Genomic DNA, 14046 nt, shown 5'->3' on the forward strand with positions numbered 1-14046 from the left:
CATGAAGAAAAGTGGCTTTGTCCACATATTAGTCTTTTCTTTCACAAAAAGTCTAGAAAAATGTTGGAATAAAGAGCTTACCCACCTCACTAATTTAATTACTCTTAGGACCTCCATGACAGTAATGTAAATATTCCATCATGAGGACCCAAGATACACAGAGTAATTACTTAAGGCTTTCCTTCACATCTCTCAAGACTTTTTTTTTTTTTATTACCCAAAAGCTTTTTAACATTAGCACTCTCTTCCTGACAAATTAAATGAAATTTCATTACTCTAGCCATCCTAATGGCATGAAACTATCAGCTATTGTATGCCTGGTCTCTCTTCCCTGGCTGCCCTGGCAGATTAATCAAATAGTCAGCTTCAGAGTCAAACGGAGGGGAGCATCGATCCACAAGTCTGTGTTTGTCTACAGTTCGTTCGTGTTGCTGATCTGAACCTTGAGTGAAAGTCTTATATATTGATTTCCATATGTTAAACATGTACAGTCCATCACAAAACAATTATTCAGAGCTGAGGCAAATGTCTACCTGCTCCTACCTGTTTCTGTGAACAATAACAAATACATCCAGGCAGCATTTTTTAAGATTCATCAAGATATTAATAATTTAATGTATTTTAATTCCTTTTATTCCTGTTTACAAATAAACCAATCCTATAAAATTAGCAGTGTGGTATATTGTTTTTATATTCCACTTAATGTATATAGATATATAATGGAATTCAAAATATGCTTTAACTAGCACTCACTAATATTGAGGGGACGTGCACCAATAAATGGTTTCCATAGATTTGTTATAACCAGCCATTACCTATGATATTTAACACCTTTGGTTTTGTAAGGGTTAAGCTGCTTGGCCTTTGATCTCTCAGGGGTAAGGTCTTGGCAAAGCGCCCCTCCACCACCCGAGGCCCTTAAGGGACTTTCAATCCAATTGCTGGCTAAGAGTGGATGCAGATCTCAAGGTTACACCTGAGTGTTCAAGGGCAGGTCCAAGTGTAATCGGCACTTAGATCATAGATTAATCTTATTTGCTATCTATTAGGCTTGATTCTTGCTTCCTTCTCTCCCCTCCCAAAGCCAGGATTACTGTGATAGTTTAAGATAATGGATTCTTATGGAAGAGGAGGTCAAGAACCATTCTTGTTTCAGAACCTGCAGATAATATGATTAATCTAAAAGCCTCTTTCAAAGGAGGTCCCACCTTCAAAGGCCTAATTGGCAAAAAGGTATAGAATAAATCTGAGATGCTGGCTTTTGGTTGTTTTTATTAATTACAATTTTATTCTCTCACAAAGTGTAGGTGACAGAAAATAGAATTTGTATCTACTTCATTTACTGGAAACAGATCCACTATGTTTTTCATCAAGCAAATTGGCAAGGATAAACAAATGGCATGTATTAAATATGATGTTGGTAATCTCATATTCTTTAGCTTTCAACCTTTTGGTCCTTATATATGTATTTTATCGATATATAATGCAATATATTGATGTTGATGACACTATTTGGTATAGCATAATTGACATTTCTTTAATACAAATACGCCGACATTTTATCGAGATGGACACTGATTACAACTTTAAGCCATTTACAAAATGCTCTATTAACATTTAAAAGCAGAAGCAAATGTAGCACCATTGTCCATACATTGCACAAAAGGTTATGTAGAGAGATATATTGATTTCACTAAGTACAATCTCATTTTGATTCAAAATCTCCCCTGTTTTGATTTCAGCGGTAGCCACTAGCTAAACAGATAACAGATAAACTCTGATAAAATATATCCAAATGTGGCACCCTCTCTGATAACCTCTGAAGACACATTGGTTATCTTGTCCAGTCATCAGCAAGTGAATATTTATCGCAAAGAGCAGGCTCGTGTTCCTGCCTGCATGTTTACCAGTTTATACACAAGTTAGAGGTCTTTTTTTCTCAAGAAATATCAGCTGATGTTTGGACCGCAAGCATGTAAACTCTTCATCTACTAATATACAAATAAACAGGGTAGACGTGAGAACAGTTTGACCAATGGAACATTGTTTCAGTTATTCAGCATATGTAGATGGAGATAATCTTATGGTAGTGTGTCTTTTTTATTCACCTTGTTTCTTAGCTGTATTTCCTTCTCTCTACGTGATGGACAACTCGAAGGTGTGATAAGGGTCTTATCAGTTTGAATACCTTACTACCAATGACTCATTTATTTATTCATTCAGTCATTTAAATTCAAATTGCCTTTTTTTGTCTGATGAACACTCCACACACCAAAACATAAAGATACTACTTTTACTGTGGCATAAAATAAAGAAATTCAGCAATTTGTCACAGCAGAGAAAGTACAAAGAGGGAATGTTCTGCATTTTTCCCAAAAATGACTAATTGATTATGAAAATAGGTACTTTTGTGACTAATCGAAAAAAATGTTAAGCTCTATTCTTGATTTCCTGCCACTTAGTAGGTCAATAGTGTCAGTAACTGTACTTATAATACTGTATCCTACGAAGGTTTTTGCTGTTTCTCTCAGTGTATATTACCTCCCTACATCTTGAAGTTGCAGTTCAGTGTAAAATCTCTGTGTATATGTCTATGAACTTGACAGCACATAGGTCAGCTAATTTGTGATTTTCTTCTGTTGGAGACATTGCCTCATCAATAGCATTCAATTAAATTATGAATGATTTAGTAATCATGAGTTCTTCATATTTGCGGTAAAAAATAAATATCTACCTCAATGATCAACTTCTTTAATTGTAAACAAAACATTACAAGTGTGTTGAAATGTAATTTCCATTTTGATGCTGTAAAATCTAAAAAAGAAGAAAAAAAAAAAGAAGAATACTGTTGCATATTTATACCCTGTCCTGAAACTAGGACAGATTTTCTAGAGGCTGATTTTCCACATCAAACTGACCATTTAGTGGCACAAGAATAGGAAATCAATTACATAGCAAAAGACTGTCTGCTTGTATGTTCTTATGAAATAGGGACATAACCTTTGCAAAGATAGATTGAGGCCTCATTTCCATTCTCACCTGATACTGTCACACCGCTGTGCTCATTAAAACCTGTCTGTCACCCGTCTCTCTCACAAACAGCCCTGCTTTGTTTTCACCATTTATCATTGTCAGAGTTGTCATGAGAGTCTGAATTACTCACATCTGTAAATGACTCAGTTCTTGTAGCCACTGCAATTAACAGTCAGATTAAATCTCCATAATTGTTCATGATTTGTGAGGAGGGATCAATATGCCATTGATTGATGACACTAACTCAATTCAAGCAATATTGACAAAGAATGCAATGGAGCACACTTTGATATGTTAAAACTGCATTGCATTGCCTTAAAAGGAAAATTCCACCGTCAGATACCTTTACGCTGTCATGTGATATAGAGATATTGTATGCCTCTCATACTTTTATTTTGGTGAATACATACTATTCATTTGCTTTATTTCCACAGATGTCTTTCAACAGCTCTCAGAACAGTTTGAATTTGCCCTATTGACATGTGGGTTGCAAGTGACCACCATGTAACCACCTGTGAACATAAATCAAGTTACTAGTGGTTGTACTGACAAGTTCATTGCAATATTTTTAATAGTTCATTACATTTTGGGCAAATTAAATGAATTGCATGATTTGTTAAATGTTCATACAAATTAATGGAACAGTGTAAGTTTGCAGCAACATCTCTGCCTCAGCTGTTTTTCCCTGCTCCTTCAAGGGTTAGTGATACTGCAGTGCTAATAGAGACCAAGTGATAACTTTGACAGTGCTAATCATATCATTCATGTCCAGACTCTAAAAGAAACATTTTGTCGATCAACCACATGTGCACAGAGAGAGCGTTGTGCATATGTGGTTTAAACACTTCCCTTTGCTTACTTAATGGACATACACTTATTTTTAAAGGCCAACACTAAATGAAAGGAAAGACGTATGTGGCGGTTCACAGTTGTAATTATCCTGGTCAGTCTCCGGCTGTGATAAAGACTTCTTGTATTTAATAAGAGGAACAACTCTTATAAAATTCACAAGGCAGCATTACTCACACTAGACCTTTGGAAACACAGTTTCTTGCATGTCACATAACATTTACACTTGTCAGTCTCTCACAAGAGCATTTTCAGTTAAAAAAAAATCTTTGCTTTTAGTTTAACTTTTATTACAGTATGTAAGATAATTGAATTTTGTTACTGCTGCTTCAGAGTTTTTCCCCCTTTCCTCAACAGGCTTGCTAATTTTTCTCCTTAGACGATCTTACTGACTGTAATTTTCCTCTATATAAGGTTTATATTTTGTGCAGCATAATCATTGCATCAAAATGAAGTAGAATATGCTAATGACTCTAATTGGACTACTAATAGAGACTGTTTCCCTAGCTTTAAGCTTTTGGGGGGTCTGTGTAATCAGTGTAGACAGTCGTTAAGGGAATGGAGAGGCAACTAGCAATGTCAGGAGAGGGCCCAGGCGGTTCCGGCTGACACTACCCCAATCTTCTAGGACCCATTAAATGGCAGTTTCAACACATTACCAACCATAACATCCTTGAATATCACTGATTTTATTTGCAGTATCAAACATTTCATTTCACGCACCATTAATGGAAAAGTGCTGAGGTTCTAATGCTGCCAAACATTTAGTAACTACCTGGACTCAGAGAACCAATTAACTCCAGCGACAACATGGCCAATTAAACACACAAATAGGTGAGTCCAGCACTGGTTACTGCCCTAGTAATTTACTTTTGAATAAACCCAAGCAAAAATAGAACGGCAGTCATGGATTTGACCAGTTGAAGTGCGAGGAAGAGTAGCAATTTATAAGCAGAAATGGAAGATAAAATACTGTACCTGCAATTTAGTACATATCCAAGGAAGCATTGTCATTACACATTGCTCTCATGAAAATAATATCAAATACACGATATCAAATGAGGGATAATAGGATAGAAATGAGAACTAATTTGTCTTTAATTCAATTTGACATGAGTAAATAAGTTCAAGTTAAACTGGTTGGTTGGAAAAGAAAAACTGCAACATTGATGAAACAGTAGGGTGAAATTCAAGTGAGATGATTAATTGTAGTATCATAAACACAGTGCAAATATATTAACATATCTTTTGATCATTTCAACATGGATTGCTTTTTAGCATTTACATTCATCATACACTATATTGTCAGGAATACCTTGTGCATGTTGTCCTGTAATTCTCTTTCTTTACCATTTCTCTGCCCCAAACCCAGTGGGTGATATGAATCTAGGTGTTGGTTTGTTGCTCTGTGATCTTACCACAGTAACCTCCCAACCTCATCTAAACTAGGTAATATTTTCTGTATTGATTTTCCTCCATTCTTGCAACCACGCTTTCATTGGAAGCCAAAACATATCAATACACAGCTGATGAACTCTTATGGCAGCGGGAAGCAAAGAAAAACACAAGTTGTGGTTGTTATTTATGTGAGTCATGTCATATCATAGCTTGATAATTGGTTACCAGAGCCATTTCCTCTGTTCGGGTTAGAGGAGTGTGAAGTGAACCTCGACACTTAATTACCTCTGGGATTCAGCTGACTGACCACCAATGTTATCAATTTATTGTAACACCTGTGTCCATTGGAAATTTGTTTAAAAAGGAAGGTAGGCTACCAAAGTGCAGTGCTGCAATACATTCTTGGTCTTAAACAGGTTTTATTTCATTATTTTGATTTATTTTTCCTGTTGTTTTTCTATTGCTACAACATCTTAAACTTATGTTATTATTGTTTTTTGTTAATTGGGGTCAGAGCACCATGCTATAAACAGGACCTTATATTCTTGTAATGCAGTTCAGGTCCAATTTTTACTTGCTTTTGCTCTTTTGGGCTCCACTACTTCCTGAGGGAAATATCTGGCTCTTAAGCAGCTAAATGTTCCACTTTGTTCAACAGGTAGTTGCTAATTTTGTCCATCAGTTTTTTATTGCTGGACAGGTAGTGTGCAATGACTTTATTCGAGGTCACACATGAAAACAACTCGAACTGCTACTGGAAACACTTTCAATGACAGCAGTGGGAGTGAAGCAAACCAGTGAAGTTGTGGGCTGTGAAACCAAAACAATGAGCTGAAATACACTAAAATGCTCCATAGAGCTGAGGGGAACCTGCAGGAGATTTGTTTTGTTCATGCTAAAATGCTAAAAAAGCGCCGCTTTAAGGATAAATACTGTCAGTCTTCACTTAAACTTAACTCTTACTCTATCGTACTTCACAAAGCATTTTAGCACTGAACTGAAAACGCAGGCTTAGTCCCAAAATGCCTAGGTTACTAAGACCTAATCATTATCATCTGGTTGATTCTTGTAACACGTGTCGTGGCATCAGTGTTTTGGGAAAAAAAAGAAAACACAAGAGCATCAATCAATCAAATCAATCACAAGGGTATTTTGATGGTGCTAGAGTTAATAAGGGATTCAATCACCTCACCAGTAAATCGAAACAATCCAATAACCCTGGAGATCAAGGTTTGCACAACTCTCTGTTACTTGGCTTCTAGAAAACTCAGTCATGCAGCGCTGATGAACCTGGAATATCCTAACGGTCTGTCAGCAGCTGTATCTATAAAACCATAAATGCCCACTTCAAACTCCACATTGTTCAACAGTTCATTAAGTTTCCATTAGATAATCAGCAACTACAAAGAAAAAGGAAAAAAAAAGAAATAAAATCAGACAGGAACACAATGGTTCCCGAAACTTCAACACCTTTGAGCTGTCTAAACAGAACCATGAAGCCATTTATGGAAAACCCATGAATGAATGGGTTGTAAATGTTAATATTTGTTAATTAAAAACATTTCATCGCTATGTTAATATAAAATAAATAAATCCAGGATGCATTACATTTCTTTCAGATCACATTTTCCAGTGCACATTAGTAGCATATAAACAGATTTTTTAGGCGCTGGGTTGCATTGGGGTGATAGTATAAGAAAAGACAACCAGCCAATCTGGACAGTTTCCATTTTGCTCCATTATTTAAGCTGACATTTTGTATCGAAGCATTATTTTATCTAAAATATTTGTGCTAAAATAAGAAGTTGAATTTTTGTTATCAGGGCCGGGAAATCACAAAACCCATTATAATATGATACAAACCCTGCAGTGTGATATGAACTCAAATTCCTCTCTATTCTGTTAATTACTCCCTTCAATAAAAGCAGTCACAATATGAAGCATCTTTGGTAGTGTGTCGGGGGTGGGGATGCAGATGGGTTATGGTCAGCATTGTACTAAACAGCATCTGATCGCTGTATCTGATAATGATGATGGAACAGGAAGAATGAAATGTTTAGCTGCATAATTCAGAGCATGTCTTACAAGGAGCTTATGTGCCCAATCACTCCTCACCAAGCCTGGCCTAGATTTACCTTCTGTGTTTCAAGACAAATTGGTATCTTAGCCTTCATCGGTTTATTTTTTTTATTTGTCTGTTGAGCATGGATTATAAGAGGAGAAAAAAAAAACTGATACACTGTGGGGTTTTATCAGGTCATTCATGCTCGAAATATTTATAAAAAAATGACTACTCTGCATATGCAAGTATATAATAACACCAAAGCTGTAGGACAGTGAATATGATCTGCAGTAATCAGTAGAGTAGTAGAGTATTGTTGTTCTGAATACTGTGAAAGACACATCTTGTGGACAAGTGAAATCTTAAACAAAAACACTTTGTGTGATTACAATGGTGATGAGTAAAGTGCTCAAGAAGATAGCAGCCTCACAGTTTGACATCATTGCTCTTCACAGAGCACATCAGCAAGACAGTAAGCAAGTTACCTTCCATGTGGTTTTATTTTATCATTTATTTTGTGTTTGTTCACCTTAGTACCCAAACGACAATTGCAGAATTTTAAATAATGCAAAACAGTTTTACGCCTGGCTCAAAAAGCCTCTGCTTGGAAAAACTGCACAAAAAGGTGATCGAAGCAAACTTTTCGAATATGTGATGACATTTCAGGATCTGCCTCTGCTTCTCCTTGTACTTGTTTCACTGCCAGTAGCGCAGATGCAAGATCTGTAAACTGTACTATTTCCACCCACTGTCTGTCTCCACTCTACCAGACACTCCTCAAAAAAAAGGTGGTAGGTAAAAGCACCACGTTTTATATTCGAAAGCCCTGAACACAGTTACACAACATTATAGGTATTATTTATTATTATTTATTTATATTATATGATACTGACTTAATGGAACTTTGGTTAATATTTCCACAGTATGTGGATGGAAATCTGGATTAATTGCAAAGACAATTTCCAACTCAAATATTTCATTCATGTAAAATTGTCCCTTGTAGCTTTGTAATCATTTGTAATCATACCCCCTATAATCCTTACTCTGCCCCTTCTCTCTCTCTCTCTCCCCTCTCCTCTGTCTCTTCCAGACAATTTTTTCCCTACCTTTTCTCCACCTCTGGGGTAGACATCTAGTAGTATCCCACCTTATTGTTTAGGAGCAAAGGGGTAGCCAAAGGCCAGGTAACTTGGATTTGACTGGTGTATTCTCTTGTCCCACAGGACATAAGATACAAATCAAGTTTCTTTGACCCCATTGTCCTCTCCACACTCCTAGTCCCCTAAAGGCAATACTGTGGTATGGGATCCTTTCTTCCCTTTATTTATTTTTTTCCCTTTGTATAGCTGCCTAAAAGCATAAGGTACATACATTTCCTTGGGTAAACCATTTGACATTCAGGCCCAGAGACAGCTAACATTTTCATTTTAAATGGTGTTTACCAATCCTGATAGCTTAATAATCATTCGGATAGGTTCTTTGGTTGAGTTTCCATATTAATGAACACATTGTTTTGAGTTATAATCACACACAACCTATTGTTCTGAGACTTTTTTCCCTTTCATTCTACTCTAATTATGGTGGCTTAACTGTCCTCGCATTGTATATACTCATAAACAGTTCATAGTGTGTAAATTATGGCCATATGTAAAGCAGCATACGTAGATTCCTTTGACAAGCCAGCATCTTCAGGCATACTGGTTCACTCATTGGTGTGTAGGTTGATCTCGCCACAGAGGCTGAATCTCTTTTTCATGTCATCCTGACCTTTCCCAAGCTCAATGAAATCAGCCTTGACTTCAGAACAAATAGGCGAATTTCACCCCCTGTTAGCCCACAGATCATGCCAGTGACCTATGAACTTAATTTTCTATCCAAACATATATTCATAGGTGGCACCCTCTTTTTCCATGATGGAAAGTGTCACAGGTGTTGAGGTCTGATTAAAATATGATAATGTCAGTATCCTTGTTCAAAACTTCTTTTACAATGCCATGAAATGACAGTACAATCTGAGCAGAATCTGACATATTTTAGGACCAATTTTATGAACCAATTTCAGTCCAGTATAATTATTTTTTGCTGTCGGATAACATTATGTTGTGTATACTGACGCTTTTATGTAGCTGTCTCAACTTTGATTAGAAATAGGGTTGGTGCAAGGCATGTTTTGTTTCCATAAGTACCTGACAATGCATCAACAACACCTATCATATATTTTTTATCAAACAGCTGTGCGCTGGACATAGTGCATGCTGAGGTCTTAGGGTAAGACAACATGACATCACAGTTTTTTAGCATAATACTATACCAGTTATCTAAGTGTACCTTTTTCTTTTTTTTTTTTTGGATGATTTAATGTTTTTTAATCTCCCACCATGTAGACAGCCATTTGTTTCCACTCATTTCAATACCATGTGAAAATATTACTCTTGGCTTGAAACTTGCTTTAAACAGGTATACTTGTGAGCATGATTAGTTTTATGAATGCCAGAAATTATCGTAATATTGTAACTGTTAATCTGGTACTTGGCAGCCATCTTCATAGGTTTTTCACGACAAATAGGCCGGTTTTTCTGCCTGTTTTTAAATGAAGATTAATCCTGGTTTTCTCTCTAAGTTGATGTCTCCTTCAAATCCACTTACTCTAAGACTAGTGAGAAGCTGCAGCAGAGTTTAGGTTTTTCAAAACTAGATTCTCTACACAACCATATTTTTTCAGTCAACTGTCTCACTGGCATCTGATGGAACAGTTTTGCTTCAGTTTTAATCATCAGAGCTGTCTACATCAGCAACAGCTTGTTCTTCACTTGCGCTTTAGAGTGCAATAACTGCGACTTAGATCGTCTTTCTAGTCTTCACACCTGTTTTTTTTCCCGCCATGTTACGTGTATACAGTAACTATAGTGATGCTGTATTGAGCTGTGCTGAGCTGCTGCCAAAACAAATCTTAGCACACCGCAACACTGTGGCAGAACCCATGTAGTGAAAATGATACAGGGCTGAAGCTGCTGCACTATGGCTGCAAGGTCTAAAGTTTGGTGTGGCTGTGATTGTGCTATACACTGTTATACATTGATGTGACAACAAGATGATGGTAAATGAAGGTACGAGGTTGAATGACATGTGATGCTGCCGCAGTGGAGATGGACGAAAAAGCATTGTATTTGCCATCCCCTTAGCAGCACAGCGTCACTCGTCAGGAAAATTGAGAATGGAGGCTGGGCATGGGATAGATGCCACCACAGGCTCTCTCATGAAGGAACCTTGAAAGTACTTTTTAGTGCCACTGACAAAGCCTATCAATCTGCCCAAACTGACTGGTCTGAGATCCCTGTGACGGCAGACTAATAATAGCACATTAAGCAGAACTAGTGAAGATCGATAAAAGTGACCAGATGAGAGCAGGATGGACGGTGTGTGAGGCAGTCGTCCCTATCTTTTTTGCCTTCGCTGGAACTAACGAAAACTGTATGAGGAGTGGTGCTGCTTCGTTTTTGGTTGAATTAGCTTTTCCAGTTTTGTTGAGCAGGAGTTGCCTGAGAGTTCAAAACCTCTGTAAAACAGACTATACAAATATGATACATGTAAACCCAAAGCTTTATACACATACAGGGACATATAAGTTTGAAGGACTACACTGCACAGCTCTATAATATTTTCAATTTGATTTAGCCACTATTGTATTTTAATATCAGAATGTTATTCACATTTGTGGAATGTACTATATAGATATATTTCTTCGTAATGTAACATCAGTTGTTAATGACAGCAACACAAACAGAAAAGATGTTATTTCATGGGGATGTCACTTAATATTAATTACAGGGTCAGAACAGAGTCATTGTGTTTAGGAAGTAAGATTCAGGCGTGTTTCTTGTCAGACGATGCAAACAGTACAGCCCTTTAACCCATCTTCCACCACCATCCTTATCAGCACGTTTCCTACAAAGGGTTAATTCAATCATGTCAAGGTTCTCTGCTCTGTTGCTTGCCTCTACCATCATACTTTAGGCGCAGTGGAGCGTCTCCTCATTGATGGCACCTTTGGCTTCACAATAGAAGCTAATTTGTTAGAATCTTTCACAGGTCAGGGGCTGCTTAAAGGCGAGGAGGGCGCCTTGGCCACCGGAAAAATAAAGCCATCCACTGAGTTGGAGGGGGCAAATTAAATGCCCAGTCATTTTATGACCGTGGACATACAAAACATAAATATCCATTTTCTTTACTTCAATACAGTCCATGAGATCTTGCCAGCCATCCCAGTTAACACAGGTTAATAGATTGATTCCAGTGACATGGCTCATAATGAACAGTAAATTGTTTTATCTCTTAAGTCTTATTTGGTCAGCCAGGAAAACATATGAGGTAATATGGCTGAGGCTAAATGGAGCGTATAATAGATCTCTCACTAAGGCATAAGGATAGGTTGATGGCAGGGCTATGATTAATGAAAATAATAATGCTCTTGAAATTGAAATTTTTCTCTTTTTTTTTTGGCCCTTTCAACCCTTTCCTGCTGTGGTCATTCTGACTGTTCATGCACAGTGTGATTGATGTGTGATTGCTAGCATCTTTATTTATGTCTGGTGGGTCATTTTTATAGAAAGGTCTACTCTGGCCGTGATAGAGACTCCAGCTTACAGTGTACTCTTACTTACTTCATAGTCAGACGTGTGTAACAAATAGCAAAAGTATACGGGTTCATCTTGCTTTCCTTCACTGTTTGTATAATATAGTCCTACTGAAGTGACTTTTGTAAATGTAATTTTCACATTAAAGTACTGGCAGAAAGTTCATGATAAATCTACCTTTTTTTTTATCTGCTGTGCCTTAAAGCTGACTATGCACTTATTTTAAATAGTATATTACAAAGAGCGACAGAATTTGCTCCTCCCTTTCAATTTTCAATCTCACCTAGTGTTTACCCATTTAAAGACATCAGTTCAGTGTTAAAGCCCCGATTCCCTTCTTTTGACCAGAGAGAAAAAAAAAAACCTTGCGAAAATCAATGACTTTTAATTCCGCACTATTGATATGCTTAGATAATGCAGCAATTGAACTGTGCTTCTGCCAGTGGTGATGAGGAGCAGTAGATGAAGAGTAATTGGGCCCTGACCCTTGTGTGCCTCAGCCACCATATCACCCAAGCTTCCCCCAACACATTCCCTCCTACAAGCAGGAGGGCTCATTTTGCAAACCCTCAGTTGTGGCAAGGTGATAAATTACAGTTCTTAACTATCATTGATTAGTCAGTGTTTCTCCACTTTCTGTGACAACTGTTCAGTCACTCTGAATGGCTCTTAATGGCACATTAGAGAGAAGAAAGCATACAGTTTCCCCAACATTGATTAAACTTGCTTGTTGCTAAATAAAGACAAACTGACATCCACTACACTTTGGTAGCCTGTGGCCAAGTACAGACATAAGACCCATATCATGTAAAGTAATGGGCTAGCACTGGTTCTCAAATGGTTTGGATTAAACTGATTCCAATGCAACTTGAAATGCAGTGACTTTTCATTCCTCCACTGATTTGAAAAAAAAATCAACATTTGATCTTAGATTGTATTTTGCTTTTTATTCTCATAAAGTACGCGAGTACGATTCCGATTTAGTCATAAACAAAACTAAATTAAATGAATTGTATTTAAAAGAATTGTCTAGACCCAAAGAGTTTTTAGCCCGCTAGCAGCGTGGTCCAAGAGTTACCAATGACCCTCTTTCAGTCTGGCAGTCCACCATTTAGTTCCTGAGTGAAATATGTCAACAACTTTTAGATAGATTGCCATGAAGTTTTGTACTCCATGAGGTTGACTTTTTTGCTTTTTAGTGAAATGTCTCTACAGCTATTGGACATATTGCCATTACATTTAGTACAGATATCCCTGGTGCCTGGAGGATTAATCCTTATGTATTTAGTGATCCCCAATTTTTCATCCAGCACCACCACGAGGTTGACTTGAACTTGTCCTTGACTGACTCAAGAATCTACCAGTCCACTGGGATCTGTAGTATTATATCGGTATTCCAGGCATTGGCTGTCTGTGAACTCCTGCTGTCTGTCTCTTCACTAATCTGAGTCATTCAGTTGACAACTATAATGTAACTATGGGGATGTATTGCTTTGTAATGAGGCTCACACACTGTTGGCATGAAGTGTAGCTCATCGAATATCCACATTTTGGATGAGAGGCGCTGTAACAAGACCATAATCACAGAGTGATATTTTGCTCGTCTCTGAACAGTTGAAAATACAGACCATGTGTCTTATATCCAATAAATAAAAACCTGTAAAAAAAAAAATATATATTTTACCGTATTGGTCATATTTTGTGTCATCTAACATCCCAATTAATGCAGTTCTTGTTTTGAGTTGAAGATGTCTGCACAATGTGCATGAAAATAAAAAATGTACGACACTGTAAAGTCATTCTCACTTTTGGCTTGCAGGGGGGCCTTGCACAAGGTTTTTGAATAACAGGATGAATGAGTAAGGCTGTATGTGCCTCTAAGTTGTAGAAACCAGGGATAAGGATAATCCAGTGATCCAGTGGTGAGGTGTACTTGTTTGAATCTGAGTTAAGAATTACGTGGTAAGTTTTTTGCCAGCAGAGATACTATTGACCATCTCGGTTTAGTTCTTGCTGGGAGACGCAATAAAGACATTGCATCTGTTCCCAAACAAAAACAATTCCATTTCC

This window comes from Seriola lalandi, unplaced genomic scaffold (genome assembly GCF_002814215.2).
Source record: "Seriola lalandi dorsalis isolate HSWRI2012SDOR001 ecotype SW California unplaced genomic scaffold, Sedor1 jcf7180002054682, whole genome shotgun sequence".
Lineage (NCBI taxonomy): Eukaryota > Metazoa > Chordata > Actinopteri > Carangiformes > Carangidae > Seriola > Seriola lalandi.